We start from the raw sequence: 22,773 nt of genomic DNA on the forward strand, positions 1-22,773 counted from the left end.
GGTAGTCCTTCATTCTAGCACCATTTATTTAAATAATTATTTTGTCTTTAATGAACTCCCATGAAGCTTTTGTTAAAAATTGACCATAATATATGTAGAGGTTACCCTCTATTTTCTTCCATTGATATATATTTATGTTTACATCAACTCAACATTGTTTTGACAATAGTTTTTATAATAAATCTTGAAATCAGGTTTTGTCTAATATTTTATTTCTCTTTTAAAAAGTTGTATTAGTAATTCTATGTCTTTTTTGTTTCCACACAAATTTTTGAATCAGGTGATTAATTTTCAATGGAATTCACTGAATCTAAAGACAAACTTGGGAAGAAGTGATATCTTAATAATAATAAATCTTCTGATCCTTGAACACACTTATGAATATACAACTGCTTTCATTAGGCTTTCTTTAATTTCCTGAGGAACAATTTATAGTTTTTAGTTTACTGAATTTATCCTTATTTTATTCTTGGATGTTATTGTTTTTTCATTTTACCTCCCAAAGTTTTGGTTACTGTCATATAGAAATACAATTGACCTTTTGTATTGGCCTTGAATGCTACATTTTGCTTATCTCTTTATTAGCTTTGACAACTTTTTGTAGATGACTCAATTTTCTGCAGGGATCTCATCATGTATATATTCACAAATATAGTTTTGCTTTTTTGCTTTCAATTTGTCTCTTTTGTCCTATTTCACTGTGAGAACAAATATCCTTGCTTCATTACTGATATTGTGGGAAAAGCTTACAGACTTTTGCCATTAAATATGACATTGATTATAGGTTTTTCACTGATGACATTTATCTGGTTGAGGAAATGTCCTCTTATAGCTGAGAGTTTTTTTTTTTTTTCATTAGAAATGGTTTTTGAATTTCAACAAATGCGTTTTATAAATCTAATGAGATCACTGTGTATTTTTCAGTTTTCATTTGTTAATGTGGTGAGTTTTATTGATTTTCAAATCTTAGACTAACTTCTCATATGCCAGATAACCCTTCATTGGTAATGGTGTACTACTATCATTTTCATGCATTTTTGGGTTCATTGTGCTAAACAAAAGCAAAATCAACTCATAAAGTTGTACATTTTTGTGAGGCACCATGTGACGTTTTGATATATACATTGAAAAGTGTTCAAATCAGGGTAAGCACATGCATCTTAAGCATTTATCAAAATCCTTTTCTCTAATCCTAATGTGAAATAGAACACTAGAACTCATTTGTTAGTGCCTATTGATCAATTTCCTCTTGAGTTTTAACAACTGTGTTCATGAGGAATATAGACCTCTAGTTTTTTTTTTCTTGTAGTGCCTTTATCTGGTTTTAGTATCCGTATAATGCTGGCCTCTTACAATGAATTGAGAAGTATTTTCTCATCTTTGTTTTTCTGGAAGACATTGTGCAGAATTGGTAGTAGTTATTGCCTAAATGTTTCATAGAATTCACCAGTGTGAAGCCATTTGGGCCTATTACTTCCGGGATTTTTTTTATTGAAAATTCTATTTCTTTAATAGAAATAGAGCTATTTATGTTGTCTGTTGTAACATTTTTTTCTTTTCCTTTTTATGACTATATGATCTATAATGATGTTTTATCTCTAATTATGGCATAATTATTCATACATTATACAGATAGATCTTGGTAGCTTGTGCCTTCTCTGAAGACATCTTTTTCTTCCCAGTGGAGTCTGGCTTAAGATTTATTTAGTTTTGCTGATTTCTTAAAGAACTAGCCTTTGGTTTCATTGATTTTCTCCTCTTTAACTGATTTCTGCTCTTTATCATTTCTTTCCTTCTATTTCTACTTATGAACTATTTTTCTTATTTCTTCTGATGGAATTTGAAGTTATTGCTATAATCTTTACTTTTATAATTCATGCCTTAGTGCTATATATCATTCTTGGAGCACTTTTTGGGCTTTGTTTAATACATTCTAATGCCTTGTAATTTCAATTCTCATTCAGCTAAAATATTCTGTAATTTTATTTTTGATTTATTCTAGGACAGCTTCAATACTTAACAGGGTTCATTTGCTTTCCAAATATTTTGGAATGGGGGTTCCAGATTCCTTATTGTTCTTGATTTTTCATTTAATTACTTTTTTGTAATAAAATATGATTTTCTGCTTTGACTTTTTAATTCAGATTTGCTTTATGGAGTATCTTGGTAAGTGCTCTGTGTTTTAATAATCTGCTGTTTGGGTTAGAGGATTCTATAAATGTCAATTTTAGAATCAAAAGTTGGTTATTGGTGTTCAGTTCATCTATGTCATTATTGGCTTTCTAGCTACCTGGTCTTTAGAACATTGAAAGAAGTATGTTGCAACCTCTGACTATAATTATGGATTCATCTGTTTCTTCTTAAAGTTCTATCTTTTTTTTCCTTCATGTGTCTTTAATTTTTGAAATGAATGGCACAAACACTCATATTATTATGTCTTCTTGCTAGAGAACCCTTTTATCCCTGTAATGGTTTCCTACCAATAACATTGGCACTAGGGTAGTTTAGATTTTTGATCTTTGCTTTGCCTGCTGTTCCTTTTGTGTTCTTTTCTTCCTCTTAATTATTTTATTTCCAAAGTTATTTTTTTGAAACACAGATATGCTCATGTAGTCATTTGCCTAAAGAATAAAAATCTAGATATCTTAGAAAGATAGCTATGGCCTTTCACTGTCCCTTCTCAGAATCTTTATATCACCCTAAGTACAGGTGGTATGAAGTGGAGATTAAGAGCATAGCCGGCCGTTTGTAAACCCCCGACTCTCACTTATGAACTGTGTGGCTATTTCAAGTTAATCAACCTGCTGGTGCCTCAGTTTACCTATCTGAAATATGGACACGGTAAGGACAATGCCTAATTATAGGATTGTTGTAACAAAAGAACTAAACCATTTTAAGTTCTTAGAGTACTATCTAGTACATAGTAAGCAGCAGATGCTGACTCTGGCTCTCATAATTATTGCTTGGATACTTCCTCTCTGGTGACATCCCTTTTCTGTTGCCTAAATGTTTCATAGAATTCACCAGTGTGAAGCCATTTGGGCCATGAAGTTCTTGCTGTACCTGACAATGATTGTCATACTTCCATGTCTCTTCTTTGTTCCTTGTGTTTTAGTTATCTGTATCTTGGACACTTTGCTATTATGTTAGCCAATCTGTATTCCATCCCATTTAATTCTTTTATTTTAGTAGGCAGCCTCCTTATTAGGCTTAGCTTGCAGGTTCTGGCCTACTTTGTTTTTAATAATTTTTTTAAAATTGTAGATGGACCCAATACATTAATTTTATTTGTTTATTTTTATGTGGTGCTGAGGATTGAACTGAGTGCCTCACATGTACAAGGCAAGCACTCTGCTGCTGAGCTTTGACAGCCCCAGCCCTCTGGCCTACTTTTGTGAATGATGGTGCCAATGAAAATTTAATTTTCAGAGTATTTGTGGTGCTATTTCAGTCTGCTTAATTTACCCTGGACTCCCACTGGTTTCTGCTAGTGCCACCTGAGGGAGCAGAAGGAATTTCCTTTGGCCTGAAGCCTCTAGGTGGGAAAGGGAGCTTTATTCCCATTGGAAGAAAAAGATTCCCTGGCGGATGCTTATGTGATTGGAATCACTCTTTCGGGGCTTCCAGTTACACCATGTCTCTTATTGTGGAAGTCAGAGTCTCAGATCCTAGGGACAAAGAGACTCCTGAGCTGGATGTTTCAAGATTTCCCCTTTCAGTACCATTAACATTTTAGGGGAGGAAATGTGTGGGAAGAAGAGTGGTAAAGGATGCTTCCTCTGGCTCTTTATTACCAATGGGACTCCTCACCTATCTCCACTGCTGGGGTTGGTGCCTGCAAGTTTTGCTGGGTCTTGTTGAAGAACTTATTTTCAATTCAAGGGAGAAATAAGCCTACCTGGGCTGTCTTCTGCTGTGAGATTGTAAATCTGGAAACAATGGAGTCACTGTTTTGGGTTGGTTAGGGATTGTAAAATGCTCTGCCACCTTGCTTTTCCTCTAATCCTGGGGTCTTTAACCAGTTTGCCTTCCATTTTCTTCCTTTCAGAGTTGCCCCCTGGTTGTCTCTTTCATTATCTCCAATGTTTAAATTAAAGGGGTATATGTCGTCTTGTCAGGATTGAAAATTTTCCTATTTGGAATGCTCTTCATCGCCATTAACTCTCTCCAACTTAGGAGATCCCATTTGTCCTTCAAGTCTTAGTTCAGTTAGTATTTCTCTATGAGAAGTTTCTTGAATCTAGCACCCATGTTTTTTCATACTTTTTCATTGATAAACACCTGTCCTCATGGAATGTACCTTATTTACTGCTTTTACAACAAATAGAACAAATCCATTCTTCCCAGTCCTCTCAAAGACCATCCCCTTCATCAGACTCCATCTCTTCCTGCCTCCATAAGGACACAAATTTATCAAATCTCCTCTTTCCTTCTGCATCATCCCTTTTCCCCATTAGATTTCATCAAAGTTTCTCTCTCTACTTATTCTCATGAACTTTCAAACATGCTTCTTATTTTTATTCATCATATGCAATCAAATAAATATTCCCTACATATTTTCTCTTCCAGCCACAGCTCCATTTCTTGGCTTTCCTTGACAGTAAAAAGTTGAAGTAATCTACTTACTACGTTTAATTCCTCTCTTCCTATTCTCTCTGGGACCTGTTTCAATCAGGATTTCATTCCTACTACTCAAGTAGAACTTTAATCATAAAGGTCACCAGTGACCACTACCAAATTTATTAATAGTCAATGCCCATCCTCGTCTTACTTAGCCCGATGGTATCTTTTAACACAGTAGATCATTTACATTTGATACAGTCTCTTCCTTGAGATACTTTTCCCCTTTGTTTCTAGAATTTTTTTCCTCCCACACAGTCAGTGGATTATTCTTAACCTTTGCTAGTTTCCCATCATCTCTCAGCTTCTTAAGGCTGGAGGACCCCAAGGTTCAGTTCTTGTGTCCCATCCTTTCTCTACCTATGTTTACTTCTTTGGTAAGCTTATTTAATCTTGCAATAAAAATCTGTAAAAACTATCTGTTTGATATGATAGCTTATATCTCTCCAACCTTAGCTCTCAGGCAGCCTACTTGAAACTTCTTTATGACTACTAAGCATTCTTCCACTGTAAAGATAGGCAGTGATTTTGAAGTAGCCAGAATGTTTCTCATCTCCATTAGTATATTTTTATTTACACTTGAGACAGCAAGACTAATGTTTGGAAATGACAAGGTATGAAAGAATGAAAAGAATAGTGATGGAGGTACATTACATTCTGAGAGGGGTAGGTTTTACAAGAAAAGGCAGAACAAAAGGGTGAGGAGGACAGTTGGAATAAGGTATTGCTTTGAGGATATTTTGATATTATAATTTTTATGTATTCCATTATTTTAGAGTATCAGATAGCTAAGTATGAGAAAGGGGTGGGTAGATGATTTCATCTCCTTTAGAGAATTTGAGAACAGTCTTGAAAAAGAGAAGTTGAAGATATATTTCAGGCCATGAGAGATACTTGTAAGACCATCAACGAGGCATAATTCCCAGATCAGCCCAAGAGCTCTCTGTGAAGCTAACTACAAATAATTGAATTGGTGTGGCTGAATACATCTCTGAGAATATGAAGGCACTGGTGCCTCCTTTATCAAGAACATATGGATGCAATTATGAAAAAATGTTTATAAACTCTTTTTTCAGATTCTAAAATTTATTATTAGTGGTCTATTACAATTATATTTAATAGTGGGATTCATTATGCCATATTCATATATGCACATAACCTAATTTGATGAAATTCCTTCCCTAGTACCTTTACTTTCTTTCCCCTCTTCCCTTCTCCAAATCTGTTTGATCTACTCTACTGATCTTCCTTCGATTATTATTATAAACTCTTGACTATTCAACTCTTTAAAGAATTTCCTTCATGCTATATTTTTATAACAGCTTTCATATGTTTAATCCTACTTACACCTGGAGAAAAAGACTAGAATAAATTGTTATGTGGTGGTGATGGTTAATTTTATATGTTTATTTAATCGTTAAAAACTAATCTAGGAGTTGCTATGATGGTATTTTGTAGATGTGGTTAATAGCTACAATATATTAGTTTAAGTGTTACCCTTGGTAAAGTGAATGAGTTTCATCCAATCACTTGAAGAGCTTAAAAGAAAAACCATTGAAGAAATGTTACCTCAAGATTACAATATTGATCATACTGAGTTGCCTGCCTATAAGCCACCCCTGAACATTTTGGACCTAAGACGGAAACATTAATGCCTGCCTCAGTTTCTTGTCTGCCAGCCTCTTCTGTGAATTTCAGATGTACCAAACCTCACACTGTCACAACTGTGTAAGTCAACTGACTTAAAATAAATATCTATTATATAGTAGAAGATATGTACTTATGTACACATATATGCATATATAATATACATTTATTATAAGTATATATATATATTTAAGTATAAAAACATTTACTAGATGTTATAGATCTTTAACCATTTAGGAATTTGTTATGGTTTAGATATGATTTATCCCTCAAAAGCTCATGAAAGAAAGTTTAGAGGTGAAATGACTATATTGTGAGAGCTTTAACTTCTATGTGTGTTAATCCCCCAATAGGGATTAACTGGGTTGTACTTTAGGCAGGGAGGCTGTGGGCTGGAGGAGGGGAGTCACTGGGGTCCTGCCTTTGGGTTTCTGTTCTGTCCCTGGTGAGAGAGGAGCTCTCACTCTCTGCTTCTTGTTTGCCATTGTCTGAACTGCTTTCCTCCTACATACCCTTCTGCCATAATTTATTTTTTGTATTTGGCATGTTTTATTTTTGTATTCTGCTTCACCTTAGGCCCAGAGGACTAGAGTTGACCATTTATGGACTGAGCTCTCTGAAACTATGAGCCCCAAATAAACTTTTCCTCCTCTAAAATTCTTCTTGACAGATCTTTTGGTCACAGCGATGAAAAAAGCAGAGTAAAACAGAGTTGTTAGGGAATTCTGAAAATTAGACTCGAAAATTATTTCTGTGATGGAAAATTATAATTTTTGGCTCTGCTTGAGAGATTTTTCCATCCAAATTTGCACCAGGCCAAATTATATCTGGAGATTTAAGCCAATTTTGATATTTTCCCCCCTAAATCTTGTTTAAAAATGTCACCATGGCAACTGAGGATCAAAAAGACTCTGTGGTTGTAAGAACTGACAGAAAGACAAAAACTAAAGCTAAAACAACAATAGTAGCAACAAAGGCAAAAAGCAAATGAAAAGAAATCATACAGTGTACAAGTAATGTCACATACTAAATCATATTACCACATTATTATCTCATTTCCTTAATTAAAGAGGTTTCTGAACTAGCAGATTAGAAAAATATGTTAGATTTAGTGCATCCTGACTTCAGGATTTGGTGAGATTTCTTACAATGATTAGAAAATATGGAGAAATGTGGTCTGGCATGACTCAGTTTGGATAATGAGTTATTGAACTCACAGGGTAAACACTTTAATGCATGCACTGTTGGTGGAGAAAAGAAAATGGATTTGAGAATTATTGTGGAGGTACAAAAAATAGCACTTACTAACTGTATGTCACTCTCAGTGGGGAAAGGAACATTTTGCATAATTTTCCTGTTTGGACATCTAGGTGTATGTGGGTTCTACTCACTAAAATTGGGAAAAAGACACGGAAACGTGCTGGAGAACAGAAGTTAGAGATGACAATTTTAGTTTTTGTATATTTTGAGTTTTAGGCACTTGTGGGACACACAGATGGAAATATTCAGTAAGCAACTAAAAATGTCTTATGTGACCCAGGAAACACTCAAACGCTCCATATGAGAGGGTAACATATAGTCACATTTAGGTTTAAACAAATGTCAAGGAATTTAGTTGTACTAATTAAGACAAAGGAGATATTAGATATTTCTGGCATAACTTACTGAGGAATGGTTTTTAAATGGGGAATGAATAGTATATATTATATATGACAAATATAAAATATATATGTATTAAGGAGAAGATGGTGGTAGGTGTAGGTATGAATATATTAAAACCATCTTTCTCCCTCTCCCTCTCTCTGCTTTCCTGGCTGCCATGAGGTCAGCAGCTCTGGCTCTGCACACATCTTCACTGTGATGCCTCACTATAGGCTCATAGCAAATGAGCTAGCTGACCATGGACTGAAACCTCCAAGACTGTGAGCCCAAATAAGTCTTTCCTTATTTAAGTTGTTTTGATGAGGCATTTTTGTCACAGTAATAAAAATCTAACTAACACAGAGAGCTTGATAAAAGAAAAGAGAGGACATAATAAAAAAATCAGAAGGTATAATGAAAAGAATACCTGAGGGAATCATATTTGGAGTACTTGATTGGTATAAAGCAGGGGCTCTTTCTCTATGAGAACAATAAGTAATGATAAGAATAGATATTGAGGAGGAAGGAGCTAAAAGATCAGGCCTGTGATTCATTTCTGTATTGAATATCAGGATGATGCTTCTGAGGGAAAGAAAAGAAGGCAGTTTACCTAGACTAATCACCTTGTGAGGATGGTAACTGGTCCTTCAGGTAAAGAGACTCATGATATTTGTTATAAGAAGAGGCCTTATTTATGGAATGTCTTTTATAGGTTGTCCCTGGCTAAGAGTTACTTTTGATAAATACATATTGAATGTTCAGAGTTCTAAGGCACGGAAAGTGTCACAGCAACTACACAACTCTCTGTGAGTATAAAATAGAGTTATTTCATAACTAAACCCTCCTTCCTGTGTAAATAGACCCACAAGTCCTCAATTAGAAATCTCATGTGTTATTCTGGTCCAGATGGCTTCTCTACAATGTAGGAAGGGAGGACTTGAGCCACACAGGATATTTCAGACAACTTCCCAGGATAATTCATCATATACCTCTTGGTTGCTTATGTACTTTAAATTATTTGTGAAACTAGCTACGTAGGTAAGATCTCTAGTATGTGTGGTTCTGATTTGGTAATTTTTTAATTTGGTGGGTTGGGATACAGTAGACCTGTTTTTTTTTTTTCTCCATGGTTTATAAACATAGTGCCATCAGCTAAAAGTAAGGATTTGGAGATGGGAATTAAATGGACACTTAAATAAAGATTTTGACTAGGCTCTGTGGGAGAATTGGAAAGGAATCTGATCAGAGAATGTAAAATGATTGCAAAGGGGTATTCATATCTAGCTACGGTAAGGTCAATGTGATAAGTAAATGGAACAGTTGAATTCACTAATAGAAGCAGAGTGTGGGAGAGTGCAGGAGGTGCCTACCCTGCTTCACTGTGCACTAGAATGTTATCCTATGGGCTATGATACTCTAACAAAAAACATTTAAGGGATACTGAGCAGATGTTAGGGACTTGATTCATTATTATGTCTCATGGTGGGCAATGGAAAGATTGGCAAAATTTAGCCAAGAGAAAATAAAATAGGTCTTAGGTGACTGAATTAGAACCAATAGTTGGAAGCTATGAGGAACCATTTTGTGATAATAGAATGAGGCATTTGAAAAAGCTGCCTGAAGATAGAAAGTACAGCTTTGTTTTAGAAATTCTAATACTCCTAGAGATTTTAGTGTAGCAGAGCTGAGGTGAGGTCCAATAAAACACAACAAAAACAAAAACAAAACTCCCCAGGATAATTCGTCATGTACCCGGATTTGGACAACCAAGCTGGTTGATACAGTGAATACAGGAAACTCCAGTAGATTGATTGAAATGATACCTAATGTTCTCTCCAAACTGAGGAAGTGTGCTAACATACTGAAGACTAGCAGCAGTTGTTTTCAATGAATTCTCTCCCCCTCTTTTCTTATAGTTTTGTGGAACAGCTGGCCTCTGGATGAGTCATTTATTTTCTATGGCTCTCCAACACAGCCTTTCCATAGCTTATGAAATATGACTCATTTGTGGTCCTTTAGTCAGATGGCAGGAAGCCTGACATAAGTGAGCCATCTAGCCACTCATCAGCACTGAGCTGTCTCTGAAGAGCTTGAGTCAGAAGTATTAACCGGAGTGCACTCTGAGACTGAGTCCTTACACTCATGTACAATAAGCTCACCTGAGAAACTGACAAAGGGTTGAGCCTATCATGGGCCCTGGTCTGACATTTTCTATTGCCTTTATCAACCATTATGGAAATGTTCACAAATCTCAGCATAGAATACAAAGCAGTGGCTGAGAAAATTCTCTCTACAATATCTATTGAGAGGGACAATTATTGATGACACTTCTCTCCATATAGTGCTTTTTACAAGAGAACCAGTGACAATACCTTCACAGAGGAGAGATGTTAAGCATTTTGGTCCCATGGTATCCTATTCGACTTCCATCTTTATTTTATTTTCTGTAATCAAAAATTTAATGGTCCTATCTCTTCTGTGGGCTGATGGGTCCAATTTGGTTTTAAACATTTTTCCCCCCTCAATCATTCCATTCTCATTAAAGGATGCTGTTTTTTTTTCTATAAACCATCATCACAGATCTTGGTTTTTAAGATATCCTCTTGGCCATTGTTTCTCAAACATACCTATAATAAGAGAAATGAGGGGACAGTTGTTAAAAATACAAGTTTTTAGGCCTCAACTCTGGAAATTCTCAGTGGCCTAGGGTGGGTTTAATTATTTGTAGTTTAAACAAGAACTCCAGATGTTTCTCCAATTATCAGTTCGCAAAGATGCTTTCTTATGACAGCCACTAGGAGAGCTGGTCACATATAGAGAGTCTTAGGTCCCAACATATACATATTGATTGAGAATCTCTTAAAGAGGAACTTGAGAAATTTGTAGTTTTAATTTCCCCAAAGGATTCTTGTATATAACCCCTATGAACCTTAAAAGCTGCAGGATTTTACTCAGATGGGTGAGAATCTCTGCTTTGCATCTGTAGGTATGGTTTCCCCTTTATGGGAAGAACAGTGATGTTTACAGAAAGATCCACCATGGACTCCTCCTGTGATAATCTCAGGAACATTCAGTTTGGAACTGAAATTTATCTCTGCAGCAGGATTTCTCAGCCATGGCACTGTTGATATTTGGGAGTGGGCAGTTCTCTGCTATGGGAGGGCTGTTCAGCACATTGTAGAACATACAGTGGCACTTCTGGCCTCTGCCTGGTAGTAGTTTCCCCCTACTTGTCACAATGAAATATGTCTCTAGACATTGCTGCATGTCCCTGGGGGTGAAATCACAGTCAGCTGAGTACCACTGCTAGTAGGACTGATTACAAGTTAATCAAACTTTTAAAATATTTTTCTGCAAATGAAACAAACTGTAGCAATTACTTGTTCTTTTATCCTGTGATGTCAGCAGATGATCCAGGACATGATCTTGAAAGGATTTAAACGCTGTTCAAAACCAGAAAAGAGGTGGATGGTCTATCATTTCCTGAACATAAGGTACCTGTAAGGTGTCTCAGGACTCTGGTATCAGTGTAACAATTTGACCAAGCCATCATGATTCTATAGAAAGACAAAACCTTAATGATTGCTTTTTTCAGTATGCGAGCAATAATGATAATGACAAGAAACATGAAAACAACCTTGGTAATTTGGATAAATGTAGGAATGGTCTTAACAAAAAATTAGGGAAACATCTTCCACTAAACAAGGATTAAATTCTTAGAGGTACATATTTTTGTTTGGTAACTTCAAATTTATAATAAAAATAAATAATGAGTTTAAGAAGTGTTCAGTACATTTCTTATTTTATCTTTTTGTTTGTTTGAGGACTTTACCACAAACCATAAATTCTGCATTGGGAATTGTCATTTATATGAAATTAAATGATATGATATCCTTTTTCTCAGAGTTAGAAAACTGAGTCTTGAGGACACAATTTACAACACTTTTCTTACTCCTGATATCAATCATAAGTTTGAGGGGATCCCAAAATCACTCTTAGCTTTGATAATTCACTAGAAGAACTTAAAATTCACAGAAAGTTATTAAACTTGTGGTTGTAGCTTATTATAAAGAAAGAACACAGATCAAACTCAAAGGGAGAGAGACTCATAAAACATTGTCTGGGAAAGTACCAGATGTGAAATCTCACATGTGCTTAGGATGTGTTACTTCTTACAACTGATGGGACCTTACACAGAGAGTTTTGCTACCCAGAGAAGGTTACCCAAGCCTCAGTGTTCAGAGATTTTATTGAATCCCCGTTACATAGGTATGATTGACGGCCTCATTGCCCATGTGTTTGATGTCAGATGCCAGGCTGACAGTGTGTGAAGCAAATCCCACACCCTTAAACATGATTGGATTTTCTGGTACAACTAATCATCATCCTAAGGTGGTCAAGTGTGGCCAGCTTCACCTTAAGGTCCAGAGTGGGTAGCTCCTTGTCCTAAGAAGACACTCCTATTATGTGACATACTGCATCTCAATGGTCAGATGTTTTTGTTTTTATTATTCCCTTAAAGTCTATATGAATGTATAAGATAAGCAATAGTTTGGAATACCATAAGCACAACTATTTGATTTCATATATTGTACTATTATTACTATTTTAATTATCAAAATATTAAAATTAAATTTGAGATGAAGTCCTTCTGTTTGAATAATGGTAGGATTTGCCTGCTATTATGTAAGATGTAACTTATCAGACCAAAGTCTCCCATTTCTCAAGGCAAATGTTTCTCTTTTATCCCTCACATAAATTACATTCACCATAGTTCTTAAAATTTAAATATAACTTAAATTTGAAATTATCCCAAGTAACTTCAATAGAATTCATATAGCTAGTAACTGATGAGCCAGGGCATTAACCTAGCTCTTTATTATCTAAAAGCTCTATAATGTCACAGAAGACATTATTCATAGGATCCTAGAATTGGGCTAGAACACATGAATAGCCTTTGGAGAATGTTGCCAATGATATGAGGGTCCTCAATAGGTACTTAGAAAGGCTTCTGGTAGCTTGGCATAAAAAAGGAAGTTGAATATCATTTTATTTTTGTGCCTAAAATGAAAGTCCATGTGGCAAACCAGAAAATTTATTTCTGTCAATTCCCAGGTCTATATAATTTTGTTCATGATTTTATTGATCATTGAACAGGCTGCTTTTGTCTTCCAAGAGACTGGATAAAATTTGGTCCCTTTTAAAAAACAGCACAATCTTCCTGACTCCTTAACTTCCAGGGATGTATTTTTGTATCTCCACTGATTCTTGGGCATAGTAGCATTAATGGGATTATCTTACTTTACATATTATTATTTTATACATTATTGCACATTCAGTATTATATTTTCTAAACCTAAACATTTACTACAACTTGTAGAATCACTTGTGACTATCTTTTTTAAAAACTTGATCCTACTATTTAAATAATTATAAAATTTGTCTATTCTCAGACCAAAATCTGTTAAATTTTCTAACTCCATTGTCCTCCTTTCCTATTCTCCTTCTAAATTATGAAATTTTAAACAACTGTCTTCAGGTGATTCTCATGTGCACTAAAGTTTCAGAACCACTATCTTAGAGAGTGAGATATCATGAGAACTTTCTTTAGGGAGCAAGTATTCACAGATAGTGAGGGTCTTAAATTAAGGGGTAGCCATTACAGGGCTTGAGAATAATTGATGTTAAGATTGGGAAATATAAAGCATGGAGATTACAGTATGTGAAGCATATCCCATACCCTAAAACATGATTGTATTTTCTGGTACACCCTAAGGGAGTCAAGTATGGCCAGCTTCACCTTAAGGTCCAGAGTGGGTAGCCCCTTGTCCTAAGCAGACACTCCTATCATATGACGCATATCCCCAAAGAGCTCTGTGCTTCCTATATAAGACGCATAGGCTGGAAAAAGAAACTGGTATTGTCAGAAGTTAGCTTATTGCCTGTCTGGGTTTAGAGCATGATGTACGAGCTCCAGTCTTTTGGGGTCCATGATTGACTAGGGGTCTTGAGAAACTGTCTTGTAAAATATTGGCAAACTATGGGATACCATGAAGTTCCAGGGACTGTAAAGTGTTATTTAAACATTGGGTAACATTATATGCTTGTTGCAGATGGTGTTAGTTTTTTGATGCTTTCCTGCCCTCTAGCTTTTAGTTTAAACTTGCAACATTAAATTATATAGTTTACATGTGACCAGTGTTGTCCAATAGGCTAGGTTTGTCTAAGTTTCTGAGGGGTGGGGGCACTCACACTAAGATGTTTGACAATTTCTCTTTGTTATCATATAATCCCTCATCATTCACTGGGCAACCTGATTGAGGTTTATATACATTTATAACTTTATAATTTGATTCTCATAGCTGTAAAATTTTACCTGATTTTCTTAGTTCATGTTCAAGGGCACATGAACTTAACTTATAATGGGAATAGAGATAAGAGCTCAGTGCTCACCTACTGATCAGGGAAGATAGGGAATAAATGAACTATTGCTATACAATATAATGGGAACTGTGAACAAGGTAAGTGTAGTTTCCAGGAGCTCACAGAGCAGAAAGCTTTTCAGGTTAGCCTGGGACCAACACAGGGAAGGATTTCATGAGGACACGAGTCTTAGAAAAATTAGTATGCTGGGAGAATGAAGCAGTAGAGATGGGCAGGTGACTTTACAGCCAGAAACCCACCATGGAATGAAAGCATGCCAAGGGGCAATGTCACACTTCTTCTGCATCTATAAATAGTTTAGTTTGACAGAAACATGGGTTTTGAGGGAAAGTGAGAGATGCTACTGCTAGAGAAGCAGGCAGAGGGTTGTGAAGGATCTTATTCACCGTCATGAGGAGGTTGGATTTTTATCATGAGGGCACTGGATATCTGTTGAAAATTTTGACATTGGAAGCTAACAATGATGAGATGTACAGCTCGGAAAGAATTTGATGGTAAGGTAAGGTGGGTATTTCAGTCAGGGGATTTGGGATATAAGGATACTTGTTAGATGGCTACTGAAATAATCCAGATAAGAAATGATGAAGATAGACATAAAACATTGACAGTAATGAGAAAGCTGTGAAAGAATGACTAGCTGGTCAGGAGAGGAAATAGACAGGATTTGGTGATGGACTGGATAGTGGGTGACAGAAAAGAGAAGAGTCGATGAGTACTGTGGATGGAAATGTCATTTATATGATGGGCGATCATAGTGGGATTAGCTGGTGTGGGGTAAGATTACAAATTGAGTTTGAGGCCTATTGAGTTGTCAATGCTTGTGACATTCAGGTGGAGCTGAGCAGTAGACGAGATCTCATGGGAGCCACAGCACAGCATAACTAGAATAGTGACTGTGACAGTGCTAACAGAAACCCAAACCATAGCAATGGGAGGTTTTAGGAAAAGGGTACAATTTTTCTCCCATTTTTTATTGTGGCAGCAAAAATTGCAAATTTTAGTGTCACAGGACAAACAGAGCAATTGCTTCTGCTTTACAAGTTTTGTCCTTTCACGCTAATACATGGCTATGTTTCTGTTTTGTCTAGTGAACACAAAACATTTTGTCTTCTGAGAAGATATATGCCTTGGGATGATGGAAGAAATGTTTGGTGAAAGAAAAACGGTTGTATAACTGAATGTAGACGTTAAAAGAAAGAGAGAAGGGAGATGAGAGAAGGAGCCAGGGGATCAAATTAAAAACAAACAAGCAAATAAACAGACTTCCAACTGCTTCAAGCAATATCTGAAGAGGGGGAGAACTAGGACAGCACATTATAATCGAATTTAAAGTAGGACATATTTGGGCGGCGATATTAGTTAATGATATTAAGTGTTACAGATAAACCAAGGAAAACGCAAGTTTGTGACACCTACATTAGGTAAGCATATGAGGTTTAAGGAGAAGCAGATTGAATGAGTGGTAAAAGAGATCAAATTGCATGGGTAAAGGAGAAAATGTAGTTTAGGAAGAGGTGACCAAAATGACTTTAACAATTCCTTCAGCCTGGTTAAATTTCAGCTAGGTTTCTTCCTGTGACTTCTCTTTTCTTAGAGCATTTACGAAAGCATGTGCAATTTCAAACCCTTTCTCTGGCCCTTTGAGATGTAAATATTCTTCTCACAGCCTCTTGCCAGTTTCACAGTTTAGAAACATTTTTCTCAAGGACTTGAGAACAATCCCTTTGAAATGTAAAAAGGAAGATAGGTCCCTATTTCCTGAGGTCTTAGGTGGATAAGAACCTAATTTTCATAGTGCTCTGTGGACTAGCACAGGTGACCTAATCCCACTGATAAACCCCCACCTCCCCAGGGTTTCCCATTCCCATCCCATTAGCTCACATCTGGGTTCAAAACACGTCTGTCTTTTGTTTCAGCAGAGCTCAAGTCTTGTTTTCCTATTGCAATATTCTTTGCACCTACAGTGGTCTTGAATAGTCTTGTGTGTCTGTTTAACTCCTCTGGGTGCAATTTTACTTTGACAGAAGTGACAGATAAGGGAGACTTCTCTTTTTTAAGAAGCATATTGGTGAATGAGAGAATATAGCATTAGAGGACTTAGGTTCAAAGGTTTCTGTTTGCCAGACAGTTCATGATTCTAAAGCTCTACCTTCTAACTTCCATGTGGATCTTATGTTTGACCAATAAGATCTTGGACCTCTTGACATTCCTCTGGCTTGGTATTTGGACTATAACTATTGGCTAATGGATGGTGGTTCCTTGATGGTGTTTTTATCCATCTCTTTCTCTCACACCTGAACTGATTACTCTTAAAATATATTTGTATTTTTTTGTTTCTAAACCCATGACAGTTCTCTTTCTCTGAACACAGTTGAAAATGTAGTCACTCTGCAAACTCTTCCCTTCTCTCTGAGTTACTTATATTCCACTGATACAGTATTCAGAATAATACTTTTAATACATAATATTAAAAGCAATATAATAAAAATGAAAAATATACATGAACTTCAAAAAATGACTGCTATATTTTGCCTATTACATATTTTGTTATCCTCTTGAGTAAGAATACACAATGGTTAGTCAATGGGCCTCAATGAGATCTTTTTCATAAACAGAGACCACACCAGGAGGCTAACAGGTAAAAATATTAATGGGCATCCTGAGGGTCTTTTTCAAATGTAGAAGACCATAAGGCTCGCCTATGGGAACATTCCAGCCAACTCCTGTGTCCCAGAGAAGTAGAAAAATTGAAGATTGGAGTGAACTGAGTGGGTGTTGCAGGAAGGATTTAAAACTCTGTCTAAAAGACACAATCAATAGCCTTGGTAACCTTTCAAATGCCTGTTTAAGATAGATTTTGGTCAATGCTCATACTCCAAAACCATATAAGCTCCTAAGCTAACATACCAAACTGGGTTTTCCTGCTATCAGACTCACAGGAGTTCTCTCTCTTCTCACTTAAACAAATCCTACTCCATTTTCTCTTCTCTTCTATTATTGCTCATGGATTTTGTTCTTCAAATTTGTGAGATAAGAACCTAGAAGAAAATTGGTGAAGTGGGGAAATCTAGTCTCATCTCAAAACTCCAGTTTCACTCTCATCCATTCAGATAACAAACACTTATTACACCACATGCTGTTGGTCCTGGAAATATAGACAAGGCTAAAAAAAAAATCTATACATGGCTATAAAAAATCTATATACTATATACCAGTGTGCTAAATATTTTATATACATAATTGATGCAGTTCCCAAAGATCTTATAATAAAAATTACATTAATTAAGTTCTTCCAGTGTGCCAGATATTTTTGTTGCTTTTAATAATAGATAATCAATCTATTAAAATAGTCAACTTAGGCATCTGTGATGGTGACGACTTCTCTGTGGCTCAACACATTGCTTAGCAATCTCAGAAGAACTGTGTAAGTCAGTGAGTGGCTTGTGAATTTTCATCTGATCTCATATCTTACAACTGTTGGAGGACAGACAGAACTGTGAGTGTGGTGGGAACATGAAGTTAAGAATATAATTCTATAAAATGGGCCTGCTGTGCTGAAGATAATGTCCATGGGAGGAACCCAGGATATTTTATGACCAGATCCTGAAACTCTGGGATGTTTTATGATAGTTCCTTCTAACCCTGAAATCTGTAAGAACGTATGGTTAAGAATCCAATTAGAGCTGGTCAGCATGGGCCAAGGTGACTGAGTTGCCATGGCAGTGGGGACTTGAAAATCTGATGTCATCTTGCTGTCAGTCAAAATTCAAGAGGTAGAACCTGGATGGGACTCTCTGGAAACTTCTCTGGGGTCTTCAATGAAACTGGAATGCAGGAGAGGGATGTTGTCCCTCTCTTCTCTGAGAGGACCCACTATGCCTTGAAAATGTCCCCTTACCCTTTCCTATCCCTTCAATAAATTCATTCTTATTACTATGATTGAGTGACAGGTCTGAAATCTGGCTTGATTGCAAGAATTGAAGTTTGAAAAGGGGGTCATCGTGATGCCTCAGTTTCTTAGAAGGCCCCAGCTCCACAACAGAACCTACACTACAAGGCGTTTTTCTTGGCCTGATTCTCAAAATCTTCGTAGGCATCTGAACTGGTTCTTTCTCTTTTAGATTCTTTTCTTTTGTGCTTCTGATCAAGTCAGCACCCACCCTTTCCCAGGGGTTTTATGTAGTGACTGTAGGGTAATTCTAGTTCATTCATTACCATTTCTGATTCCACAGGTATCTTTCTAATATATTGAAAAACAATGGCTGAGGCATGGCTTCCTGACTGAGTGGACAGCAAATAGCAGTGAGTCAAGAACAGATGGAATAGGCTCCACAATACCCAACACTGTGTCCTTCTCAGAAGGCTGTGCCAAATTGTGCTTGTATTAGATAGGATTCTCCAGAAAAACACTACCAATAGGACATGTGTGTATATGCAGACATGTGTGGGTATCTATCGATGGAGAGAGAAAGAGAGAGTGGGAAGGGAGATTTTTTGAGATATTGAGATATTGGCTCATGATCATGGTGGCTGGTTAGTCTGAAATCTGCAGGGTAAATGACAAGCTGGAGACCCAGGGAAGAGTTGATGTTGCAGCTTATGTCCCCAAACAGTCAGTCTGGAGGTAGAGTTTCTTCTTCCTTGGTGGGATGGGGATGCCTTCGATTTTTTTTCCTCTCAAAGTTTTCAATCACTTCATGAAAAGTAATCTTCTTTGCTGATTTAAATGTTAATCTCACCTAAAAATTAATGTTACAGTAACATCTAGACTGGCATTTGGCAAAATGTCTGTGTGCTATGGGCTAGCCGAGCTGACAAATAAGATTAATCATCACATTGCTTTATATATATTATATGTCTATATCTCTCAGCAATCCTATGAGGTATATATATTATCAACTCTGTTTTATAGATGAGGGAATTGAGAAAAAGAGGATAAGTGGTTGATCCTGGACAGCAGGGTTACTAATGGTAGAACAGAGATTCAAGCATAGTCTAATTTAAACTAGAACTCCAAATAGTAATGCTTTCACTTAGGTGAAGAAACCAAGGCATAGAGATATTAAGCATTTGAAGTCAATAAAGAAAGAGGGGATAGTTGATGAAGCTTCAAGTTAGTACATAGGGCTTAGGAGGGCTTAGGATCCAAGTAGAGGTATCAACTTTCAAGAGAAGGAAGGGCATGTTGTACCCTGAGGTTCATGGGAAAGAGGAATGTCTAGAAGAGCACAGGCAGTTTTTCAGGTTGCAGAAGAGCAAGGGAAGAGATTTTACTCTTGACTATTAAAATCATGTACTCAGTGAAGGAGTGGAATTCAGGGGCAAAGGCAAATATGGCTCATCTCTGAGTTGAATGGGACTGGAAGCTGATAAAAGATAGCACTTTGTGATAATATCTATCTGGCAAAAATGGCTTTGGTCCTGGTGTACTACTTTATCCAAGGTTTTGTTGTAAAGGTGTGGAACAATTAGGACATGCCTCACTGCTAAGAGATTCATATGTTCTGAATTATCTTTTCCCCATCCTGTGCTTTTCACCATTATGTTTTTTGGGGGGCATTAGAAAACTACAGGACAAGGGTTGGTCCCTGAAAACCTGAGGTAGACCTATGTGCCTTGTAGCAGTCCCTCTAAACCAACAGTAGTCCACCATCTTGGACTCACTACTAGAAACAATGGGTCTTGAGATGATGTGATGAACAGTAGATAATTTTCAGTGAAATAAACTTATAACAACAAGCTTTGTAGGCAGGTGAGAACAAAAATAGTATTTAGGCGAGGAAGGAGAATCTTTCCACCAAGAGTGGAAGATATCACACAGGATATCTGGATAATGTAAAAGATGGAATTTGCCCACAATTTTGCCTGGAAACATTCCAGGATGTGGATAATGGTGTTACTCACCTCTACCAGTACAGTATCCACAGGTCAGGATCTAGTCACTTGACAATGATTCTTTCTATGTGATGAGTTTTCCCAATCATTGATCCAACTACTTACTTGTGTTAAATAGTTTAACCCTCACAACTACACAATCATAGTTAGATTATTCTTATTCTTATTTTACAAATGCAGAAATGAAGTTATTGGTTTAAAAAACATATAATTCACATAGCAATAGTGAAGCTTCAAACTCAATTGTGTTGCTGTAATTGTGGAGGGTATCCCACCTCATTTTTCCTGGATGCCTGCATGGACTGCAGTAACTTTTTTACTTTCTTGTGTGTTATGTATTGTCTGTCACAAGCAGTCTCCCCAGTGGGAGTCAGGCTTTTATTCATCTGTCTTCTTGTGCTAAGATTCTCAAACTTTAATGCATCTAGTAATCAACAGAATGAAGAAATATGATTCCAGATTCCCAACCCCAGAAATTCTAATTCTGGAAGTTGGAGTGGGTCCCATGAATTTACCGTAGACAGACTTCCCAGGTAACTTTGAAACAGGTGTTCTGCAGACTACACCTAAGAACTATTTTAGGTGAGTAGGATTAGTTTTAGTTTATGGTTCTTTCTGATATGTTCTTATAAATAACTGGGAACTAATATGTTAAGTTCCATAGTTAACATTGTGTAAGTATATTTTATGGCTAAAAGTGAAATGTTGGGCAATTTTTATTAGTTAGTGTTATCTTTAAGAATCACTTCTATTTTCATTAGACATTTTAACCACATAAATATGTTGGCTGAATCTGACTCTTTGTTATAAAATCTTAAAAGTTTTCTATATAATAGACAGTTCTGGCCCGAATCATGTCAGTATAGCTTACTGGACAATTATCTTTGAAAATACAATAATAGCAAATAGCAGGAGTTTGCTTATTCTTTTTCCTTACTATTGAGAGTGAAGTGTTATTTAAAAATTATAACTATACATATACATATATGTTTGTAACTATATGTATTGTATATATTTCTACTCCATCACTTTTCAGATTTCATGTCCAGTTTTCTAATAAAGGTGCATCTTTCAAATTTATCAATCCAATCTCTGTCTAGTGTTAAAATAAGGGAACTACAACAGGTTCTTTCTTAATGTCAGCTACTCTCTCTGATCTATTGTGGTCAAGTTCATGTTTTCAAATTTCAGTGGTGGCAGTGGTGCTTGAGTGCCAGGTGTTTGGGAACTTTATTCCATTGTAGAAAGACAATGCTGAGGAAATTATTTAGCCTTCATGAGGTGTTTCATATGAGGTAGCCAGACAGCCCAGTCACAGTGTAGATAGGGTATGTGGCAAGGCCAGATGTGCACATAGTCATCAACACTACCATCCTGACAACTAATCAGGAATCATGCGGGTACTGGATCAGCAACAGAAAGTGCTCAGGTGGTTGAAATCAGGTGTGTAATGACATTGTTGATTTAGGTAATCATCCAGTCAAGGTGGAACTCCAGTAGCACCCTGATAGGAAGGGGGATGTAAAGAATTGTCCAAAAAAAAAAAAAGTCTGTTGATGCCATAAGGGAACATAAGCCTCATTCTTTGTATAATTTCAGATGGAAAAATGACATATTTAGATTGGTAAGAATTGATTTAGGAGTTGGGGTTGGTGGTTCTGCACAGTTGTAAAAGATTCATTGGCAGAATATATGTGAGAAACCAGGAAACAGAAATGAACATGATGACAAAATTTTTCTCTTTGATACTAGTAAGATAATGACATTTCCCTGGCTAGCTTTAAAAAAATAAAAGAAAGCATCTATTATATGCCTCAAAATACCTCTTTTATATTCTAAGCAGACAAGCAAAACTATAGTATGTATAGTAAGATGACTTAAAAATATGAGACAAAGTTAAAGAAAAATAAGGAAGAATAATAAAACAAGGCTACAAGAAAAGTAACTAGCATACATGCTATAAATTTCTCACCAACTCTAAAGGTGGGACATCATATTGATACTGAGTTTCCTAATGAGACAAAACAAAGACAGAATTAGAATAGTGATGAAATTCATGTTGTCCATATAATAAACCATACCAGCTTGAGGTGAAGACCTGCATTTGAAATCTATGAAAATCTTCTCCCTTGGTTTTTATGAGTGATACATAGAATGAAAGAATGGAGAGTAAGATCGTCTTATACCAGTTTCTCATAGCATTTTCAGTGTAGGCTAAATCATCCATGTAATGCACAACGTAATAGAAGTGATTCTAAGAACATCCCAGACAAGAATCTGGATTTATCCTTGGAGAAGCACAGGACTAGAAAGGCCCATGCTCTACAAGAGCTTCAGAAAACCTGGCAGAGAAGTACTTCTGGCAAAGTGCAAAGAGGCAAGTTTTATATGTCTTCCATGTCAACTGGTGCAGGGTGAAGTTCTTATACTTTTATTAAAATTAAAGAGTTTAAGGAGAAAAAAAAAAGAGGGCAGAGTAGAAAAAAGGTGCGCTTTCCACTGGCTCTATGGCTTGGGTTTCAAGCA

The sequence above is a fragment of the Spermophilus citellus genome, assembly GCF_964194105.1.
Source record: "Spermophilus citellus genome assembly, chromosome: 4".
NCBI classification, from domain to species: domain Eukaryota; kingdom Metazoa; phylum Chordata; class Mammalia; order Rodentia; family Sciuridae; genus Spermophilus; species Spermophilus citellus.